The following is a 22,283-nucleotide window of genomic DNA, read 5'->3' as shown; positions in this document are numbered from 1 at the left end:
TATCTCTTTCTCTCACAAATACTTAGGTGTTCTCAGTTGCCATAGAGTAAGTTCCATCTGTCAGTTCATTCTTTCAATCAACATTTACTAAATTCTTACTCTGTTCCAGTGCACCAGTGCTGGGGATACAGAGATGACTAGAATATAATCCTTCTTTCCAGGAGTATATAGGAATGACAGTTCACTGAGGAAGCATTTTAATGGAGTTATGCACAATGTCTTATGGGAGCAGAGAAGAGGAAGAATATATTTCTGTTCAGACAGGATGGAGGAAGCTTCCATTCTAGAGGGGAAAAGAAGGAAAGAAGGAAGAAAGAGAGGGAGAATGGAAGGAAGGAAAGAAAAAGGAGGAGGACTTTCTCAGAAATAAAAGGCATAGAACTCAAAGGTAAGGGCTAAACAAGAGCATGGTGCCTTTAGGAATCTGCAGTAGTGTGTCATGGCCAACATGCGGGGAGCCTGGGAGGTGATAGGCAGGAAATAAGACTGGGAAAAGGCCAAATCCTGAAAGAATTTACATGGCAAGCAGAGAGTGTGACTTACATTTTTTTTTTAAGATTTTATTTATTTATTTGACAGAGAGAAATCACAAGTAGATGGAGAGGCAGGCAGAGAGAGAGAGAGGGAAGCAGGCTCCCTGCTGAGAAGAGAGCCCTATGCGGGACTCGATCTCAGGACCCTGAGATCATGACCTGAGCCGAAGGCAGCGGCTTAACCCACTGAGCCACCCAGGCACCCCGACTTACATTTTTTATAAATGGTGAAGTGCTTAAGTAGTGACTTGTGTAATTTATGTGCAGAAAAGCCATTCTGGTGGCTATTTTAGAGCACAAAGAGATTATACTGATAAATCATAAATTTCCATTAACAGGCAATGGATATGTATGCCACAGTATAATCATATGATGGAATATCATACAGCAGGTAAAAATGGTTGAACTATATCTAAGTATGTGAAAGTAGGTACACTTCAAAAATATAAGAAAATAACAAGTTGAAAATGGATATCTATAGGGTTAAACTCCATTCACAGGACTCAGCACCCAAGAAACTCCTCCTGCCTTCTTTTCCAGTCACTACCCTTTCTCTCTCCACAGGGGTAACTTTACTCGGACTTCTAACATAAAAAAAAATGGTTCTGGATTCAAATAACATGCCCAGTTTTGTCTGACTCTTTTCATTCAGCATTGTTGTAGGCCCCCCCCTCCACTTATTCCCATTTATTTTTGTGACTACTTTACACAATCCAATTTCATGGGGCTTATTTATCTATCCTATTGTAGGTGAACTTATAGTTCTTCTGGGTTTTGCTATTATAAATAATGCTGTGAATATTCTTGTGTCATTTGTTTATATATTGAAGATAATAGCATATACCTTAAATGAGTTAGTAGTCTTTAGAATTGTGTTTAGCACATAGTAAGTTTTTAAAAATACATTATTGAAGTAGAGTTTACATACAATGTTATATTAGTTTCAGATGTACAATATAGTGATTCAACAATTCCATGCATTGCTCAGTGCTTACCAGGATAAGTGTAGTCACTATCTGTCATCATAAAATGTTATTATATTATGACTATATTCCCTATGCTGTACTTTTCACCTCCAGGACTTATTTATTTTATATAATTGGAAATTTGTACCTCTTAATCTCCTTCACCTATTTCGCCCCTCCCTGTACCCACCTCCCCTCTTGAAACCACCAGTTTGTTCTCTGTATTTAAGAGTCTGTTTGTTTGTTTGTATTCCACATGTAAGTTAGAGGTGGCGTTTGTCTTTCTCTGTCTGACTAATTTCACTTAGCATAATACTGCCTAGGTCCATAGTAAATTCTTAATAAAAGCCTTTATTTTAACTCGGATTAAGTTGGCTAATATTATTTTCAACAAAAAGGCCAAAACTGAAAGAAAAGTTACTTGAGACACAAACCCACTCTATATGGAACATTCTGAAGGACAAATGAATCCACAGTTGAATAAACGTTGGGAAACCATGAAGGTTGCAGAGGGTGCATCTGTTCCACAGTGAATAGAGCTTGTGGTATATAATGATTAATTACAATCCACATAGGCTGTCCCAGGTATAAAGATCTCATTAGGCCAGAGATGGCATCTAACGCTTTATTAGTTTCCGTGATGGAGACGTCTTAAATGGATGTGGTCTAATTGCCCATTTCTTATCTTTTTGGGTTTAACAAGCATGGGTGTTTGCACGTATGCTTGGCAAAGCTCTCTTTATGCAAGAGATTTTTTTTTTTTGGAAAATGCTGTTCACATTAATTTTTTTAATAAACAGTATACTTAAATGAACTTTCTTAACTGTCACCCTCTAATAACCTTGAAGCAAATTTTTTCTAAAATGTCAGTTATCAAGGTTAGTTAGGGAGGGTTCATCTGGGTGCTCTGAAAAGTAAATTAGGAAAACTCTATTTCTTTATTCAGATTAGAAACTACATTTTTCTAAAGAGTACACTCTATGGCACCCTGATTTGTGGGAGGCAGTGTCCTCTGTGGTGGGAACTGTCAGGTATCAGGGTGTATGATGAAAGAAAATCTGTGACTGAATCATTCCTGATAATTAAGCACGGTTCTCCCCATTTAGAACAAATACTCCAGAGGCAACACATTTAGTCCCTACTGCCTTGATGAGACAGGGTTGTATAGGTTGCTTTCTGCTGTGACCAGAGGGGCTGGGCATGGAGATTGCCTTGAGATCTAAGGAGAAGAAAAGTGCTGGAAATGGGCTGGAGTTAACGAGGAGGATGTGGGGAGGACTGCCCAGGACTAGCTTCATTGCTCCTCCCCACCCCCAGCCCTCCTCCCCACAGTGCAGTGGCTGGGACTATCCTAGTTGAGGGGGAGGGAGGGATCAAGGAACTTCCCCAAATCCCCTAAAATCTTCATTACCTTAAGTTTAAGGCCTCAGTGATATAATCCCCCAGAGTAATACATGTATTTATTCCCATCTCGTAAACACAACTGAAAAGAAATCTCTATATACAGCTCAAACTCATTTCTTGCTGAGTCTCCTATGGATGAGTGATCTATGCAGTTCTTTCTTTCCTTCTCTCCTCCTCATCGCTCTGTCAGAAAGCTTATTAACGTATGTATATTCCTGGCTTTTCTCCTATATGAATGATTCAGAAACAAATTGAAATGTCAAGTTCTGTATGGCTTCCTGGTGATATTGAAATCTACCAGTTCCTATTAAATTTCCATCATACAATATTATTCAGGGACAAAAGATCAATTAATCCCTGTTCTTCTCCTCCTGAAAAACACCAATCGCAAGAGCTCTATGTGAGCTCTTTAATCAACAGAGTCAACGGAGCGCTGGAACATGGGGGAAAATGAGACCCGGGCACAGAAACAGGGGCCATGCCTCTTTATTAACTCTGCATATTACATGAGGAAGGGAAGTTCAGGAGATTTGATGGATAATCACTCAAGTATGCCATTTCAAAAGGAAGAAGTTACTTCCAGGTTTGAGTGAGGAGCTTTGGAAAAAATATATGACTTTATTTTATGCAACATAAGCTACCTTTATAGAAAGAGTAACCACCCCTTTTATAGCAGGACTAATATAAAAGAAAAAGACTTTTTCATCATTACTTCCAACTACTCCCTTGGTACTTTTACAAGGAGAGCTGGGCAGTAATTGTTTCCGTCTCAAGATAAACGTAACAAGAAGTATCAATAAAAAAGTAATTATCATAATAATTATAATAATCCAAACCAAAATAATAACAATGGAAGTAATAATCATAAAAAACATTATTACATCTTTCTTCTTTAGGTCTTTTACCCAGTGAATCTTTTTAATGTGTAGGAGCTGTGGGTTTTCATCCATTCTGCCTTAAGCAGTAATTGCATTTGATTCGGCCTGCACAATTTTACCCATAATATTAGAAGTAGAAGAGAGTCGTGCAGTGTGCTTATTATTGGTTATTATTAAAGATGGGGATCAGTGCCTTATCATGGGGAGCCATCAGACTGTCACAAACAACTTCCTTTCACTCACTCTCAGACTGCTGTGATATTCAATCCAACTCTGATTTAAACCTAAAGTCTGGCTATTTTCACTGAGAAAACCACTTATTGGTCTCTACTTCTAGGTCCTGATTTTGGCTTTTTTTGACTTATTCTGTTAGCTTTACCCCCTGCATTCGGTGAATGTCATAATCAGGAGAGAACTATACCACATCTAGACAAAATGCATCTTTGTAACAGATATCAACAGTTTCCCCCACTCTGGACTGTCTCTAGTTGGCGAGAGTGTCTACATCCTGGGATCCAGACCCTGTGGGCCTTGCTGATTGACTTGTGGGTAGACACCTGGCAGAAGTGCTCTGCCAATCACTGTTCTTGCATGGATTTTCACATGGTAACAGAGGGCAGAGATCCCCTTTCTGTCTGTGCAAGCTGCATGAGCTCTGGTTGCCACCTTCTCTACCATGTGGAAGAGGTTTGTTCCAGAAAGGGGGAAGCAGCTATGAAGGACAAAGACAAGGAGAGTCTAGGCAGCATTGAACTTGTCTCTGGGGCCCAGCTTTACCCTTCCTGCATTTTTAGGAGATTCCCCAGCATACTTCAAATAAATTCCCTTCTTCCCCTACATATGAGGGCTTTTGTTCTTTGTGAGCTGATAAATCTTGGTGAGTTGAATCTTATATAGGTACTGGGTCTCCTTGTCGTAGGAGTGTGACATACTCCTATGTATGGGTGCAGGGGGTTGCAAGTAATGTCTTCTTAAGAAGGAACTAATGCTTGTAAATGTTGTATTACTTTAGTGGATTAAGGCACTGTCAAGGTTATATCTATAATTAACCATCATTTATACTTTCTTACATTCTAACATGTTTTCTCAAGTGGGAGAGAGGATGGAGTTATGTGGGTGCCCTGGGCATTGTGTGGACTCAATACATTCTGTGTCGTGCATCAGGAAGTTGGAGCCTTGTAGAAAGTAGATTAAGATCTGCTGCTGAGGTGATCCCGGGATCCTGGGATCGAGTCCCACATTGGGCTCCCTGGTCAGCAGAGAGCCTGCTTCTCCCTCTCCCTCTGCCCGCCTCTCTGCCTACCTGTGCGCTCTCTCTGTCAAATAAATAAATAAATAAATAAATAAATAAATATCTTTTAAAAAAAAAAGATCTGCTGCTGAGGGTGCCTGGGTGGCTCAGCTGTTTGGTGACTGCCTTCAGCTCAGGTCATGATCCTGGAGTCCCAGCTTCAAGTCCCACATCAGGCTCCTTGCTCAGCAGGGAGTCTACTTCTCTTTCTGACTCTCTCCCCTCTCATGCTTTTTCACTCTCTCTCAAATGAATAAATAAAATCTTCAAAAAAAAAATCTAGCTGAATAGGGCAGCCTATTCTGGGTCCTAGAGTTTTCATCCTGTTTATCTGCTCGATCCAAATTGATTCACATGTAACAAAGTAAAAATAAAACACAGTGGAGTATGTTGTTATTTTTAATTAACCCTAATGTTTTTCACTGAATTCTTAGGCATGAACTAAGTTACATTTGTTTAAGAGAAATATAGGTGTTCTAATCCTTTTTGAGGTTTCTCTCTCTCTTTTTTTTTTTTTTCCAAAAAATGTTTTTTTTTTTTTTTAATCATCTGACAGTTAACTTCTCTTCCTTTCATGCTGGTCCAAATTTCACTCATTGCTGGACACAGAGTTGCAGAAACTCTACATTTATTTAGTAAAAACTCACACTTTACCTATGGGGAATTTATTAACATTATTTCCCGAGTTTTCTGTTTTGCTACTCTGTGTATTTATGCAACGCTGAAATGGTGAAGACCAACTTCAGTGAGCTTTCTGAAAAACGCCTGATGTAGGTTCTTCAGGCCTGGAGAGAGTTTCTTATCTTATTTTCTGTGCTGTATCAGTGGGAGGGGTTATACAGATATTCTTTGCTTTTGGTAGGAAGTAGAAATCTTCTAGTTTGATGGCTAACAGAAAATGTCTTTTTTTTTTTTCTTTTTGCAAGAAGTCATTGACTCACTGTTGCATTATTAAAACTTCTCTCTCATCTCCCATCCTTACTAGCCAGAAATTTACTGGTGGCACTATTTAACTATTTGCTTATTTGAAAAAAAAATTGCTTATTTGGGTGTTGCCTTTGGGATATTCCATATCAGAAAGAAAATTGCTTCTCATTAGACATGCACAGTCTAAGTAAAATTAAGAGAGTGGCAAGGTATGAGTAATCTCAAAGTAAAGCTCAAGGTATGAGCTTCCCCATTCCCCTTTGTCTCCGACCACTGAGGATTTTCTTTGTAAAAGAGCATAATGAATCCTTTCAGATTATAAAGGTTACTGAGAGAAGGATGCTTTACATTGGAATTTAACTTGGACCCACATTAAAAAGAAAATTAATGATTAGGTATAATTTAAAATGGCCATCAGATAAAACATTTCTGCTTTTGGCAAGACACCATTATTGACTATTTTTATGAAAGGCCTCAGGTATTGATAAAATAATTGGTATGGGGTATTATAGAGGGCACGGCTTGCATGGAGCACTGGGTATGGTGAAAAAATAATGAATAATGTTTTTCTGAAAATAAATAAATTGGAAAAAAATAAAAAATAAAAATTAAATGCAAAAAAAAAATAATTGGTATGGTAATATAAAACATTTCTTTTATGGGCAGAGGGAAAGCTGTGAAGATTTTGGCCAACAACACAAAAGTGAAGGTCTAATGTGAGATTTCCCAGAGGTCTCTTTTCAAAGGGAAGACCTTTCATTAGCTTATGGCCAGGATCCTGGATACGATGGCTGTTGCTCAGACAGCTATTTTGTTACCGTAAGGATGAAGGGCAGACCCTGGGGAGGCAGAGAATTAGAAAGAGCCTGGGCCCTAAGCATAATAACTCAGGACTGCCTACCTCCAGGCTTCTTTACTGTGGTAAGGAAATAAATTCCTACCTTGTTGAAGCCACTTCTTTGGGCCTTTAGTTATATATATATAGCTAATCCTTATTTTAATGGATACACCATTTCAATATGGATCTAGATTGTTCTTTCCATGGAAGTCATTTTTTTCTTTAGGAGGAATGTGTATGTACGTATGTAGGCATGCTGGGTCTACAAGAGTATAAGAACAATGAAGATAAATATAAACATATCTCATTTTCAGAGAGATTGCGAATGGTGCAAAACTTAGGTAACAAAGCCAACTTGGACTGTTTAACTGAAAGCTTTCATAATGTTATTCTCAACTGACTAACTTATCCTTGGGGAAAGGTATTGTTGATGGCACTTTTTGCATTGGAGTGCCCCCCAGGAAAGGAGGACAGATACTAAAACATAGCTATCCCTGCAGGGTAGAAGATTAAATTTTCAAGTGTAATAAATGGAGATTTGTATTAGGAAAAAGGAAGGATGGATTGTTTCAGACACAAGAGGAGGTTGATTCTTGAGATAGGTGCAAATGTGTTCATTATGGCACCTGGGGAAGGTTCTGGCTGTTTGCTTGCTTTCTTTTTCTTTTTCTTCGGGATTGTGGGAATAGCACAGTTCTAAGTTTTTTCTTCTGTTTTATAATTTCTGTGGTTGGCCATACCCTCTCAGTACCTAAAATCCGTTATTATAAAGCCTCATGTTGGCATAGTTGAAAGGGATTAGGGATTAGACTGCAAAAGAAAGTGTAGGGCTTTCCCATATCAGCCCTCCAGTGAAGGCAGCACCATCAAGGATAAGCACAGAGTGGGGATTCAAAGCGTAACTATGATGAAGCTGGCAGACACCCAAGGAGGAGCTGAGAGGATGAGAAGAAATAACTGTTAGCTGAGCCTCTGGTGGATATGAGACAAATACCATTTTCTCCTAGATTTACCAGAGCCATGAACTTTCTTCCTCCCAGTTTACAAAAGAAAGTCAAATCTCTCATCCATTCAAATCTTATCGTGATGCGTTGGTTGGAACATTGCCCTTGGGTGTTAAAAGTTTTAGGTCACCAGACAAAGAAACAATTTGAAATATTGGAGTAGGTATTGAGAAAGTGGAGAATCTAATGGCGATAACATGAATTTTGTGAGTTTTTTTTTTTTAAGTTTGTATCTAATCTTTGCTTTGAAAAGCACTGGAGGAAAGCCTATTTTAAGTGCCTGACAATAAAAATTAAAAACAAAAACCACTGTGTTATTTTTGGCTGATATCCAGCTAAGAGTTTCAAATATTGAGTGAAGTTACTAGAAAAGAACTGGTTGGATTCTCTTCTGCTTACTTCTATCAACATCTAAGTTCTCTAGAAGAGAAGGTCTAAAACAGAGATTCGACTTTACTTTTTTTTTTTTTTTTTGGGTGATTGTGCAAATTCCAGGTCATCGAGAACGAGGGAACTACAGGAAGTGAGGCAGCGAAAGACAGAAAGCCAATACAGGATGGTGCATTGTTTCACAGGCCACAGGTTCACAAGAAATCCAGTTGTTTATGCAGCTACCTGGGACATTTCTGCACTTTTGGAGAGGTGATAAAGACCTTAGAACAGTCTGTTAGGAAGAGGAAAGGAAAAGAATTCTGGAGGATTCCTGCCTCACACTGAGGTCTTTCACGCATTTTGAGTCTGTTTTTGTGTGTGGTATAAGGAAATGGTCCAGTTTCATTCTTCTGCATGTGGCTGTCCAGTTTTCCCAACACCATTTGTTGAAGAGACCTTTTTCCATTGGACATTCCTTCCTGCTTTGTCAAAGATTAGTTGACCATAGAGTTAAGGGTCCATTTCTGGGCTCACTATTCTGTACCATTGATCTATATGTCTGTTTTTGTGGATAGGATACAATAGTATCCTATTGTCTTGATGATTACAGCTTTGTAATAGAGTTTGAAGTCTGGAATTGTGATGCTGCCAACTTTGGTTTTCTTTTTCAACATTCCTCTGGTTATTCAGAGTTGTTTCTGGTTCCATATAAATTTTAGGATTATTTGTTCTATTTCCATGATGGTATTTTGATAGGGATTACATTAAATGTGTAGATTGCTTTAGGTGGCATAGATGTTTTCACAATATTTGTTCTTCCAATCCATGAGCATGGAGCATTTTTCCATTTCTTTGTGTCTTCCTCAATTTCCTTCATGAGTACTTTATAGTTTTCTGAGTACAGATTCTTTGCCTCTTTGGTTAGGTTTATTCCTAGTATCTTATGTTTTTGGGTGCAGTTGTAAATGGGATCAACTCCTTAATTTCTCTTTCTTCTGTCTTGCTGTTGGTGTATAGAAATGCAACTGATTTCTGTGCATTGATTTTATATCCTGACACTTCACTGAATTCCTGTATGAGTTGTAGCAGTTTTGGAGTAGATTCTTTTGGGTTTTCCACATAAAGTATCACATCATCTGTAAAGAGTGTGAGTTTGACTTCTTTGCCGATTTGGAGGCATTTTATTTCTTTTCGTTTTCTGATTGCTGAGGCCAGGACTTCTAAGACTATATTGAATAGTGGTGGTGATAGTGGGCATCCCTGCCGTGTTCCTGACCTTAGGGAAAAAGTTCTCAGTTTTTCCCCATTGAGAATGATATTTGCTGTGGGTTTTTCATAGATGGCTTTTATGAGATTGAGGTAGGTACCCTCTATCCTTACACTTTGAGGAGTTTTGATCAAGAAGGGATGCTGTACTTTGTCAAATTCTTTTTCAGCATCTATTGAGATTATCATATGGTTCTTATTCTTTCTTTTATTAATGTATTTATCACATTGATTGATTTGCAGATGTTGAACCAACCTTGCTGCCCTGGGATAAATCCCACTTGGTCATAGTGAATAATCCTTTTAATGTTCTGTTGGATCCTCTTGGCCAGTATTTTGGTTAGGATTTTTGCATCTGTGTTCATCAGGGATATTGGTCTGTAATTATCCTTTTTGATGGGGTCTTTGTCTGGTTTTGGGATCAAGGTAATGCTGACTTCATAAAATGAATTCGGAAGTTTTCCTTCCATTTCTAACTTTTGGAAGAGTTTCAGGAGAATAGGTATTAATTCTTCTTTAAATGTTTGGTTGAATTCCCCTGGGAAGCCATCTGGTCCTGGGCTCTTGTTTTTGGGAAATTTTTGATGACTGTTTCAATCTCCTTACTGGTTATGGGCCTGTTCAGGTTTTCTATTTCTTCCTGGTTCAGTTGTGGTAGTTTATAGTCTCTAGAAATGTATCCATTTCTTCCAGATTGTCGAATTTGTTGGCGTAGAGTTGCTCATAGTACGTTCTTATAATTGTTTGTATTTCTTTGGTGTTGGTTGTGATCTCTGCTCTTTCACTCATGATTTTATTTATTTAGGTCCTTTCTCTTTTCTTTTTGATAAGTTTGGCCAGGGGTTTATCAATATTCTTAATTCTTTTGATGAACCAGCTCCTAGTTTCATTGGTCCGGCACGATCTGTTCTGTTCTTTTGGTTTCTATTTCATTGATTTCTGCTCTGATCTTTATGATTTCTCTTCTCCTGCTGGGTTTAGGCTTTCTTTGCTGTTCTTTCTCCAGCTCCTTTAAGTGTAGGGTTAAGTTGTGTTCTTGAGACCTTTCTTATTTCTTGAGAAAGGCATTATGCCTATATAATTTTTTCTCAGGACTGCTTTTGCTGTGTCCCAAAGATTTTGAACAGTTGTGTTTTCATTTTCATTTGTTTCCATGAATTTTTTCAATTCTTCTTTAATTTCCTGGTTGACCCACTCATTCTTTAGTAGGATGGTCTATAGCCTCCATGTATTTGGCTTCTTTCCAACTTTCCTCTTGTGATTGAGTTCTAGCTTTAGAGTATTGTGGTCTGAAAATATGCAGGGAATGATCCCAGTCTTTTGTACCTGTTGAGACTTGATTTATGACCCAGGGTGTGATCTATTCTGGAGAATATTCCATGTGCACTAGAGAAGAACGTGTATTCTGTTGCTTTGGCATGGAATGTTCTGAATATATCTGTGATGTCCATCTGGTCCAGTGTGTCATTTAAGGCCTTTATTTCCTTGTTGATCTTTGGCTTGGATGATCTGTCCATTTCAGTGAGGGGACTGTTAAAGTCCCCTACTATTATTGTATTGTTGTTGATATGTTTCTTTGATTTTGTAATTAATTGGTTTATATAGTTGGCTGCTCCCATGTTAGGAACATAGATATTTAAAATTGTTAGATCTTCTTGTTGGACAGAACCTTTAAGTATGATATGGTGTCCTTCCTCCTCTTTTATTATAGTCTTTGGCTTAAAATCTAATTTATCTGATAAACTCTTAAGGTGTGAGATCTGATGCTATCTCTGGGGACATAGTGTCAGAACTGAGTTGAATTGTAGGACACCCAGATGGTGCCCTATACCCCCTCCCAACACACATGTTAGAATTGGTACCAGAACATTTTATTGCTAAAACTTTTCAATGTTCAGAGTCTTAGTCTTTGAGTGCACTTTTTGGCTCAGTTGTGAGTATTTGGGATTTTCCTATATTCTATTTCTTTCTTTTCTTTTCTTTTTCTTTCTTTCTTTCTTTTTTTTTTTTTTTTTTTGAGAGAGAGTAAGAGCACAAGAACAGGGTGAAGGGCAAATGGAGAAGCAGACTACTTGATCCCAGGACTCAGGGATCATGACCTGAGCTAAAGGCAGATGCTTAACTGACTCATCTACCTAGCGCCCTCCCATACTCTATTTTCCTTTGAGTCATCAGAAGCATTGGTCTAACATTTCTTAAATGTTATTTCTTAAATTTTCTTCCCATCCAAGTCCTAACCAGGCCCAACCCTGCTTAGCTTCTGAGATTGGACAAGATTAGGCCCATTCAGTGTGGTATGGCTATAGACTAGAATTTTTTTCCAAGTGACTGACACCCACAGGCATTCTTACCACCTGGCCAGAGTAGTAATTAGATTCATCTCAATTTCTGAGATGTTAATATATGAAAAAAACAGAGCAAAATACTTAGAAACTGTTGGGTATAGTTAAGAGCATGGTGACAATTTTATCTAAAAATGTTACTAGTTCAAACACAATAGAAAGTAAATCCTTTGAAATCATAAAAGTTAGAAAAATATTAACTTTAAACTAAACAAATAGGTGAGGTGGTACAAAATTCCTTTAAAGGACCAATTAGCAAAAAAATGTTGAGAGCACTCTGATAGAGAAGGTGATGTATTAACTGAGGAAAGACTGAAAATTGAGTGACATGGTATTTTATTTAAATACTATTTACAGGGGTGCCTGGGTGGCTCATGGGGTAAGCCTCTGCCTTCGGCTCAGGTCATGATCTCAGGGTCCTGGGATCGAGCCCCGCATCGGGCTTTCTGCTCAGCGGGGAGCCTGCTTCCCCTTCTCTCTCTGCCTGCTGCTCTGCTTACTTGTGATCTCCCTCTCTCTTTCTCAAATAAATGAATAAAATATTTTAAAAAACCTATTTATATATTTCGGTTAATTTTTGGTTGGGGACTGCAAGCTTAGGGTGAATTATCAATTATCAAGGTATATGAAGAGAATTCAGACAAATTCAGATGAAGGATATGCATATATTCAGCCAAATATTTTCTTTCCTTCCTGCATTTCTCTAAAATGTCTCACTTTCTGTGTGTTTTTGTCAACTTCCATTTGTGCTTCTGTGGCTATTCTGACATGAGCTTGACCCTCTGCATCTTTTAACATCTTCAGCAGTTACTCTAGTTTGATGATTCTAACTTTTCTTTAGATTCAGTCACCCAATTCAAGTCAGCAAATGGGCTACTAATTTAAAGCTCATTTGCAAAGTAGAAAATGCAGCATCCTAGTTATAAATAATCCTTCACATTACCAACTCAATATTGCAAAGACTGCCAAGTGTACATTTGAAGATATTTTCTGGTGATTTTGACAGACTGGGATTTTAATATCCTTGGGGTATAATCATCAGGGACTAATATAGATGAGAAGATGTAAAAGGATCTTCATTAAAGGGAATTTAAATAAGTGAAACATTCCAGTTTAATATTGGGTGACTTTTAAGTAAAGCTAAATGTCTGAAGCTTTGATTTTTAATATGATATTGTCTTTGAACTTCTAAGCAATCTTGTATTGAGCTATGGCTTTGACTGAGTTTTCAAAATTCTTGCAGCTCAGAAAATAAGGTTTCATTATTATTGTTTTTTAATACATGGTAATATAGCAATTGATTTTTAAAAATGATGCACTCAGGCATATTGGGAAATCAAATAATTTTTTTTCCTGCTGAATCCAAATGGGGGAAGAATTTCTATTTAAAAATCTATTTGGCTTCTATCCTTAAAACTTGCAAGAAACATAAATGAGTTTCTTTTCTTTAGTAATGAAATTCTGTTTAGAAAGCAGATTCTGAATAGTTGAATGTCTTCATAATGAAAGGGGAAATATATTCAGTTTTTATATGTGAGCAAATGATATATAAGATGGTTTATTAAATAATATTGAACTATTATGATTAAGGAGGATAAAAATGTTTCCATCACTGGAAATAGAACTGATAACATATGGAAGTGTATAGTGACAGGTTATAAACCCACTTTGTCTCTCTTTCTCCTTCCATTGAATCTAGCCACTTGGAGTTTTTGGAACCCAATGATTTAGAGAGCAATCTTCTTCTGAGTTTGAGAAATCACTCTTCCAGGACCTAGGTGGTCTAGGTTCTCCCTTCTTATGCATTGGCCCTTTGTGTTCTGGGTTATATGTATAAAATTGATGACAGATTGTCCCTTTTGTCTTTGTCTTGGACTAAAAGATTTAGCATATTACTTTGGAATTTCATAAACTTCCAGTAACCATAATCCTAAACATTACTCAGGAGGCACTAAAATGTACCCTAGAGAATCTCCTGAGTTCTAGACATAGTCTGTCCTACCCACAAAGTGAAGAAGTAACCCAGTTTCCCCTTATTAATACAGATTAATCTCCCAGGCTAGTACAGTAGCTCCCCCTCCACAACCCCTTTGTGCCTGTTGATTCAGTAGCGTGGAGAAGCCAGAATGACTAAGTGATCATGTTAACTTCAGTTCCTTGGGACCATCATTGTCTTTCCTGTTGGAAGCATTTCTTTTTGGGGATCGAGACTTATCAATCAACACAGATTAAAAGTTATAGGGATGGGAAGAAGGCATTATTTTGCTGATGAATTTGCAGTTTGGGGTTGCCTCAGTAGGGGAAGTTCATCTCTGCTCCACTTGGCTTTGTTAGACAGATATCTGGCAGCTGAGGCTGGTGGCTGATTGGGGAGACTCAAATGGCTGAGGCTGTAGCTGGAACATGGCTTTTTAATGTGGCTGCATGGCTTCCTCATCATGTCTAGGGTGAGCATCTCAGGTGTGAGACAGCACCAGGAGGAAGTTATGTCCTTTATATGATTTAGCTATAGAAGTCACAGAGCATCACTTCTTCCATTCTTCAATGGCCAGAGTAATGACATGCTCCAACATGGATTCATAGGCTTCATCTCTCAGCAGGAGCATCAGTCCAATGTATTTCTTTCATAGAGATTGTAGATCTTTAGATCTCACAATATATTGCTGGATTCCTAAATTGCCAAATTGCTTTTTGAGCAAAGGTCAAGTATGTTTGTTTCTCTCACTTCTCCAGGAGGACACAGCCATTCCTGACTCTGCATTTTTGCTAGTTGGTTTTTGAGATTTCTCTAATTTGATAGTGAACATGATATTTGTTTTCATTTGTATGTCTGATTACTAATGAAAAGAATTGTTTTTTTATATACGTTTGTCATTTTTCTAAATTATTTGCTGTCCACTAACATACAGCCAGCATTTTCTTTTTTACTTTTTCTTTTTTTTAAAGTTTTTATTTAAATGCTATTTAGTTAACATATAGTGTAGTATTGGCTTCAGGAACAGAATTTAGTGTCTCATCTCTTGTGTATAATGCCCAGTGCTCATCACACGTGCCTTCCTCAATCCCCGTCACCTCCCCTCCAGCAACCCTCAGTTTGTTCTCTTTAGTTAAGAGTCTTTCTTATGGTTTGTCTCCATCTCTTTTTTCCACCTTCCTCTATGTTGTTCATCTGCTTTGCTTCTTTTCTTTCTAACTTTTCTTTTTTAAGATTATTTATTTGAGAGAGAAAGAGAGAGAGTGCATGAGGGGGGAGGGATAGAAGGAGAGGGAGAGAATCCCAACCAGACTCCCTGCTGAGTGCAGAGCCTGGCCCAGGGTTCATCCCAGGACCCGGAGACTATGACCTGAGCTGAAAACCCGAACTTGATGCCCAGTTGACTGAGCCTGTTACACACCACCATCTGTTTTGTGTTCATAAATTCCACACGAGTGAAATCATATGGTATTTGTCTTTCTCTGACTGAACTATTTCACTTAGGGGAATATACTCTAGCTCCATCCATGTCATTGCAAATGGCAAGATTTCATTTCTAGCCAGGATTTTCTAATGGTTTACTGTGAGTTCCTTAAAATTAATGCGAATGGCCCTTTGTCAGAATTCATTTGATAAGTATTTTCCCAGTTTTTAAAAAATTCAATTTATGAAGTTTGGTTATATACAAAAGTTTCCAGTTTTTATGCAGTCTTATCTTTTTGTCTTACCATTTTTACCGCTTGACCTAAGAAATTTAAAAAAATTATCTTCTAGTTCATTTGTTAGTTTTCTCTAGTGTCGATTTTGCTTTTCATTGCTTTTATTGTGGCTTTAAATTGGCAGTCTGCATTTTGCAGCATTCTTGTTTATTTTATCAATTTCATAAAGACAGTACCCCTTGAGTATTATAGACAACATTAATTTTACACTTAATAAAATATTCATATGCTTATTTTGAGCAAAGAAAACTTTCTAAAAATTCTTTTTAAGAACCCTGTTTTTCTTCTCATGTTCTTTTTCCCCTGCACTATTCCATGATTTTTCCTTATATGGCTTATTTTTTTAGAGGAGATCTACATTTACCCAATATTGCTTTATAATTTGTAAAATTATCTAGGAATCAAGTTGTGATGTTAACCAAATATATCAGAGAGGTCCAACATTCCCCAGCCCTAGATCCAGAGTGAGGGAAAAAATAAGAAAAAAACAATAAGAAAAAAAATACCAAGAAGAAAAAGAAATAAGAAAAAGTTATGATGACTATGTGACTATGATAAAAGCTACCACCAAAATCCCTGCTGGAGTTCCAGCAGCCTGGGGACACAGGAGGGAGCCAGGGCCAGGGTGTTTATCTGTGGGCTACCATTAGAGTGGTTTTCTTCAAAAATTTTAAAAAGGGTTTCTTTATTCATTTGACAGAGAAAGACACAACGAGAGAGGGAACACAGCAATGGGAGTGGGAGAGGGAGAAGCATGCTTCCCAAAGAGCAGGGAACCCCATGTGGAACTTGATCCCAGGACCCTGGGATCATGACCTGAGCTGAAGGCAGACACTTAACAACTGAGCCACCCAGGTGCCCTGGTTTTCTTTAACTTTTATTATTGAAACATAGTTGACATACAATGTGATATTAGTTTCAGATATGCAAAGTAGCAATTTGACAATCTTCTACATTACTCAGTGTTCACCGCAATAACTATGGTCACCATCTGTCATCATATGATACTATTACAATATTATTAACTGTATTCCCTAAGCTGTATTTGTGGCCTAGCATGTGGATTCCAAAACCAGGAACACTTTCATCCATCCCCTCCCCTAAACGGAGTCTGTTTCTATCTTGGATGTGGCCTTTTACACCTAGAGCAAGTTACAGGGATTATCTACATTATAGAGGATACTCAATGTTAATAAGCATGCAAAAAACAAAAAAATCATCAAAGTGACCTAGGTAAAATCAGACAAAAATGACCTTGGATGGGCTTGGACTTTTACCGATGAAGAAGTCGGTGGTAATGCTAGGCTCTGAATGAGTGAAGGTGTTTGCAAACTACCACACAGTCTTTATGGGTATTGTGTGAAAAGAGGATAAGAAAACTCTCTACACGCTAATGTATCAGGAGCACCACCCTCGAACTTGAAGGACATGATGGGCAAGTATATTGGAATAGACAGAGAGAGATAAATGGTTATGTTTTAAAAAATGAGCTTGTAATATCCTCAGCTAATTCTGCCCATACTTGCTTATCATTCAAAGATTAACATAAAAGTGTAAAAATTTTTACAAAGCTTAAAAATCATTAGATATAGTTTATTCGAGCAATAATCCCCTCAGAATTGGTTATTACCACTATTAATGACTTGCTAGTTAGAGTGTTAATGGCCCATAGCAAAAAACTGCTGGTAATGACTGATTTCAAAGGGATTATTGCTTAATTAATGGCACTCTACCTATCCTTAGTCATTTTTGTAAGTATCATTTTTATTGCCTATTTTAAGACCCTGAACCTTAGTTTATTACATTTGGAAGAATGTCACCAAGGCAGATAAAATAGATAATAATTTTCTGATTGTGGTTAGCTTTGCGGTGTGTGGACATTTCACTAAGTTATTTCATATTTCTCTATCCCTTGCTAATAAAATGTCACTTGTGACTTCTTAGGTGGGTTACAAGAATATAACTTAAAAATTTATGTACTCGGTTTTGGAAGAAAAGAGTCCAAAATATTTCTGAATTAGGGGACATATTTTTGCACATTTCTAATTTGGATTGGGTAAAAGATGGGAAATATAAGGCTGAGATAAGATGAAATATTTTCCTTTGAGAACCTTCTCAGTCTATGCAGAGAAAGTTGGGCAGGATTTTGGTTTCAGCTTAGCCTCTAAGGGCTATCCACTTTTGATTTTCTGAATCTCACTCATTATTCGTATAGTTAGATTATTGAACTGGATTGCTTCATAGCTATTAAATTCTATAATCAGAAATCACAGTTTCCAAAAGAGAAAACATTAACATTTGCATTATAGCTATAGAAAATCCTTTTCCAGTAAACTCTGTGGGATAACCAAATGATTCCTTAAATTAAACATGGTCCCTTTGAATACTGCTTGAAGGAAATAGGTCATCATCTAGGGTTTTGGAAATGAAAGTATTTTCATTGTGACAGAGCTAAGCTTTGTGGACTTTAATCCAGCTCAATTTCTAACCAGCTGTGTGAATTGGGGCAATTCTAGCACCTAAATTGGGCCAACATCATGAGTTTTCTGATGTGATAAAAGTGATGAAACTTGACATTAATCAAAACACAGGACAATGACAACAAAAATTTATTGAAATATGTTTTTCCACAAAAGTTGCTTAAGTTGTTGAAAGTTTATCAAGTTCCTATATCTCATGGTTCATGTTGCATAATTTGGAAATATGCCTTGTAAGACTTGACTCTGAAAATCTGTAAATAATCTTCTAAGTTACTGGTTCTCAAAGTGTGATTGGGGACCCTGGGTGTCCCAAGACTCTTTCAGGGGGTCTATTAAGTGAAAGCTATTTTTTATAATAATGCTAAGATGTTATATGCCTTTTTTATTCTTGTTCTGTCACAAGAGTACAGTGGAATTTTCCTGAGGTTTCAGGGCACATGACACTATTTTGTAGTGACATGTACTGATATTTGGAAGATCTGCAGAACTAAGTGAATTAAGATTTTTCTGAATAACAGTGCATTATATTGCAAAATTATTCATGGATAAAGGATTTATTTCATACTAACCTGGCAGGGGAGATACTGTGATCACGAAGGTGGTTTTCCTAAGGTGAGGATTATCCATTGTGCTCTGGATGTGTTGACCCCTGCGATTTTCCCAAATGTGGGAAACTCAATTGCATAACTTGTGGTAGCAGGGAATTATGTTTGCGCTTCCCCCCATAAAAAAGTATTCATTTTTCTTAAAAAAAAAAAATCTTTCAAAGTGGAAGAAAGACCAATGGATTTTAATGTAGCAGAATATGAAAAGTTTATTAATATGGTTTCAGATTTCACTTAGCAACTAACCTTTGAGAAACTACTACTTGTTGAGTTTTGGCATAGTATCAAAGAAGAATATTACAATTATCTGAAAAAAATTCTTTTAAAACCCTTCTTTTCCAACTACATACGTATGAGTCAAGATTTTCTTTAAATACTTAAGTTAAAATAACATAACAATAGACTGTAAGCAAAAAGAGATATAAAAATCCAGCTGTGTTCTATTGAGCCAGACATTAAAATGATTTAAAAAATGTAAAATAATGCTCCTTCTGTCACAAAATTTTTTTGTTTGAGAGAACATTGTAATTGTTTTCATATAACAACATTTATTTTAATAGTTAATGGATCTATGTTATCTCAAAATAAGCTAATGAATGAAGAATTTAAGACTTTTAATTTTAATTTCTAATATGGTAAATGTTAACAAAACAATTCACATAAATAAATTCTTTGTGGTCCTCAATAATTTTTACCTGTGTATAAGGATCCTGAGACCAAAAGTTTTGAGAATTGCTGCTCTAACTCAATTATATTCCTAAAGACCTTTTTGATGCCATTGTGAACTTTTAAGAAAATATATTCCAGGCCCTGAAGACAATTTCCAAGAAGAGCTTCTGAAAATGTGTTGAGATATGGCTCATCAATAGAATGAATGTTTGGCTTTCCAAGACAGAGATTTAAATGAGTAAACCTTATTTCAATAGAGAATTCTGATATGATAGATATTCTGATATGATATGATAGAGAATTCTGGTATGTTTAATGAAAGAATCATCCTTGTAGTGTATAGATCACGTCTTTTGGGTTGTCACTGGAAAGTGAGAAGAAGTAGCGTATATGAAAGAATGATAAACAGGGTGAACTGAAAATAAAGGAAACAGACAGAAGTGATGTGCTGTTGTTACTTCTAGAAACCTGTGTGGTAAGTCCTCAGACCTGACCCTTGTGCTTTTGGAGCTTGGATCACTTGGAGTCCTTAGCCCTGCATTAGTATTGTGGGCAGAAGAGGTTCCTGGTATTTCATTTGGAAGGGACGTGATTTTGAGAATGCACCACAGCAGTCTGTACACATGTTGGGGGAGGTCATTGAGAGGATGTGACTGCCAGTTGACCCATGAGCTGGACCTGGGTAATCAGAGGCTCCTTACCCACTTCCTGTCCATGGAGTATGCATTCTGCTTGCCTTCCTCACTCCCGGAAGCTGCTCCAAGGGCATAGCCTTGAGATAGTGATGTGTCATTGAGGTTGTCTGGACAGCGTAGGTGACTGAACCCAGTTAAGCCCTCTGTATAAACTTTAAAGATTCTGGCAGGCAGGTGTGGAGATCTCCTCTTCTTGTGGCTGCCCAAGACAAGCCTGCCCTTGCTTATTAAACACGCCACACACCAATCTGGAGAGGTCCTCCTCTTTCTTTGGTCTCTCCCTGCCCTGCATGTTTAGGGCCCAGTTTGCAAATCAACACACATGGTAGGATTTTCAGTATAAGTTAATCGTCATCTCTCTCCGAGCAAAGTAGATATGAGAGTGCTCCAGCAGAAGAAAGCATGACACTCACTTGTTTTCTTTTCCCTTTAAGATACTGACTCATCAGCACACTTGAATACATGACACTAGCTCCAAACTGGGACTAAATGAATATGAAGCAAACTTTGTGAAGATCTTTACTACCTTGATATTAAAATCTGTTTCTGGAAAGAGAAAGGAAGGTGGAATGGGAAGTTTGCTTTTTTCCTTTCAGCCTGTGTATAATTATAAATGATGAAAAAGAAGATCAAGTTCATCATTTATCACACAAAACATTCATGGCTAGAATCCTGTAGAGAGATTTATCTCCTTTTTCTGTGTTTTGGGATTTAAACAGAGTGAGGAAGTGATTAAACAATGTAAGAAATTCATGCTAAGATACTGATCACATAACGTAGTTTGTTACTCCTCTGTAGAGTGTTTGCATTTTAAAAGGGGACGGAGGTGGGCATCCAACTAAAGTAAGCAATCTGGAACTTTTTTTTTTTAATAAAGGAGTGGATATTTGTAAAGTGCTAAGCAAAGATTGGACACTACTTTTCATAGTACATGATAGAGGGAAGAGATGAGTATTAAAACATTAATATAATGAAAAATGGAAAAACAATAAAAAAAGCCTTTGAATAAAATCAGTAACCTTCCCCATGTATTTGTAGCTGATGCTAAATTGTCCTCTATCTTTATAGGTATTTCCCTTCATACCCTAACCCATTGTTCAAACCTGGCTGTGCATCAGAACTATTAGGGGAGCATTTAAATTTTTTATTGGAAAATAATGCATTTTTAAAAATTTAATTTAATTTAATTTTTTAGTGTTTCAAGATTCATTGTTTATGCACCACACCCAGTGCTCCGTGCAATACGTGCCCTCATGGTAAAAAAATGTTCATGTGATTTAGAATAGCATTAAGTAAGATGTGAAATTCTACCATCCTTATTCCATTCCCCAGGGGTGTTTACCTTTACTTAAACCACCCTTCCTTCCTTCCTTCCTTCCTTTCTTCCTTCCTTCCTTCTTTACTTCCTTCCTTCCTCAAATATTTATTAAGCACCTACTATATACCAGACACTGTTTCAATTGTGGAGACACAATGACAAGATTTCTGCCTAATGGGACTTACTATAACTTTGGAAATAAATGAAAAGATATAATCAGATAGAAAGTAGAAAGTATGAATAGTTACAGAAAAGTAGAAGAGCATAATGGGCGTGAAGTGACTGTGGATAGAGGGAGCTAATTAAGCCAGAACCTTGAAAAGTTTCAGTTTTATTTTTTCCGTAGTGGTTGCTACCGTAATTCTGGATGCTAATAATGCTTTGTTTCTTAATTTCTCACCTTTACTCATTACCAACTGATGCCTCATCATGAAAGTTGAGGTATTTAGCTCTACTATAGTTCCCTACTCTAGCATACCTCTCCCAAGTTTTGCTAGTTATATTAGACTTTTGTCCTTTAGTTGTTTGCCTTTTTATCTTGAAACCTCCTTTCATATTTTGACAATTTGGACAGTCTCTTTTGACTCTGTCAGCATCATAAAAACTCAAGTCCCTGGGGTATACTCTAGAGGTGCAAAGTAAGTTTATCTGAGGGATTTTTTTTTTTAAATTTAGGATTTGGAAATCTATATTTAAAAACAGAAGCTCTCAGAAGATTCTAATGATTATCTGTTTCGAAGCCATCGCCCTGGGCTACATCTTCTCTTGCCCTGGAAATTGAGTTGATTGCTTCTCCACGTTCTAACTCAGTGCTTCTTTAGATTTGTGCATGCCATACAGTTCATAGATATGCAACCCATATCAGTGTTTACAATGCATTTAAAATCCTTAAGCTATGTATTTAAGATACATTTTTACCTCAAATGAAGACACACACACACACACACACACATATATTAAATTTTTTTTGTTTGTTTTGCTTTAAGTAAAGAGATACATAAGA

General features: G+C 37.1%; 1 non-coding gene across 1 annotated transcript; it reads left to right on the top strand.

The window, feature by feature from the left end:
• Positions 1 to 18,554: 18,554 nt before the first annotated feature.
• Positions 18,555 to 18,718, top strand: LOC122892687. The gene has a single exon (XR_006381441.1). It is a non-coding gene; the product is annotated as a U1 spliceosomal RNA (small nuclear RNA).
• The last annotated feature ends 3,565 nt before the right edge of the window (positions 18,719 to 22,283 follow it).

Source organism: Neovison vison, chromosome 12 (assembly GCF_020171115.1).
Source record: "Neovison vison isolate M4711 chromosome 12, ASM_NN_V1, whole genome shotgun sequence".
Taxonomy (NCBI): domain Eukaryota; kingdom Metazoa; phylum Chordata; class Mammalia; order Carnivora; family Mustelidae; genus Neogale; species Neogale vison.
This window is presented reverse-complemented; position numbering and strand designations above follow the sequence as displayed.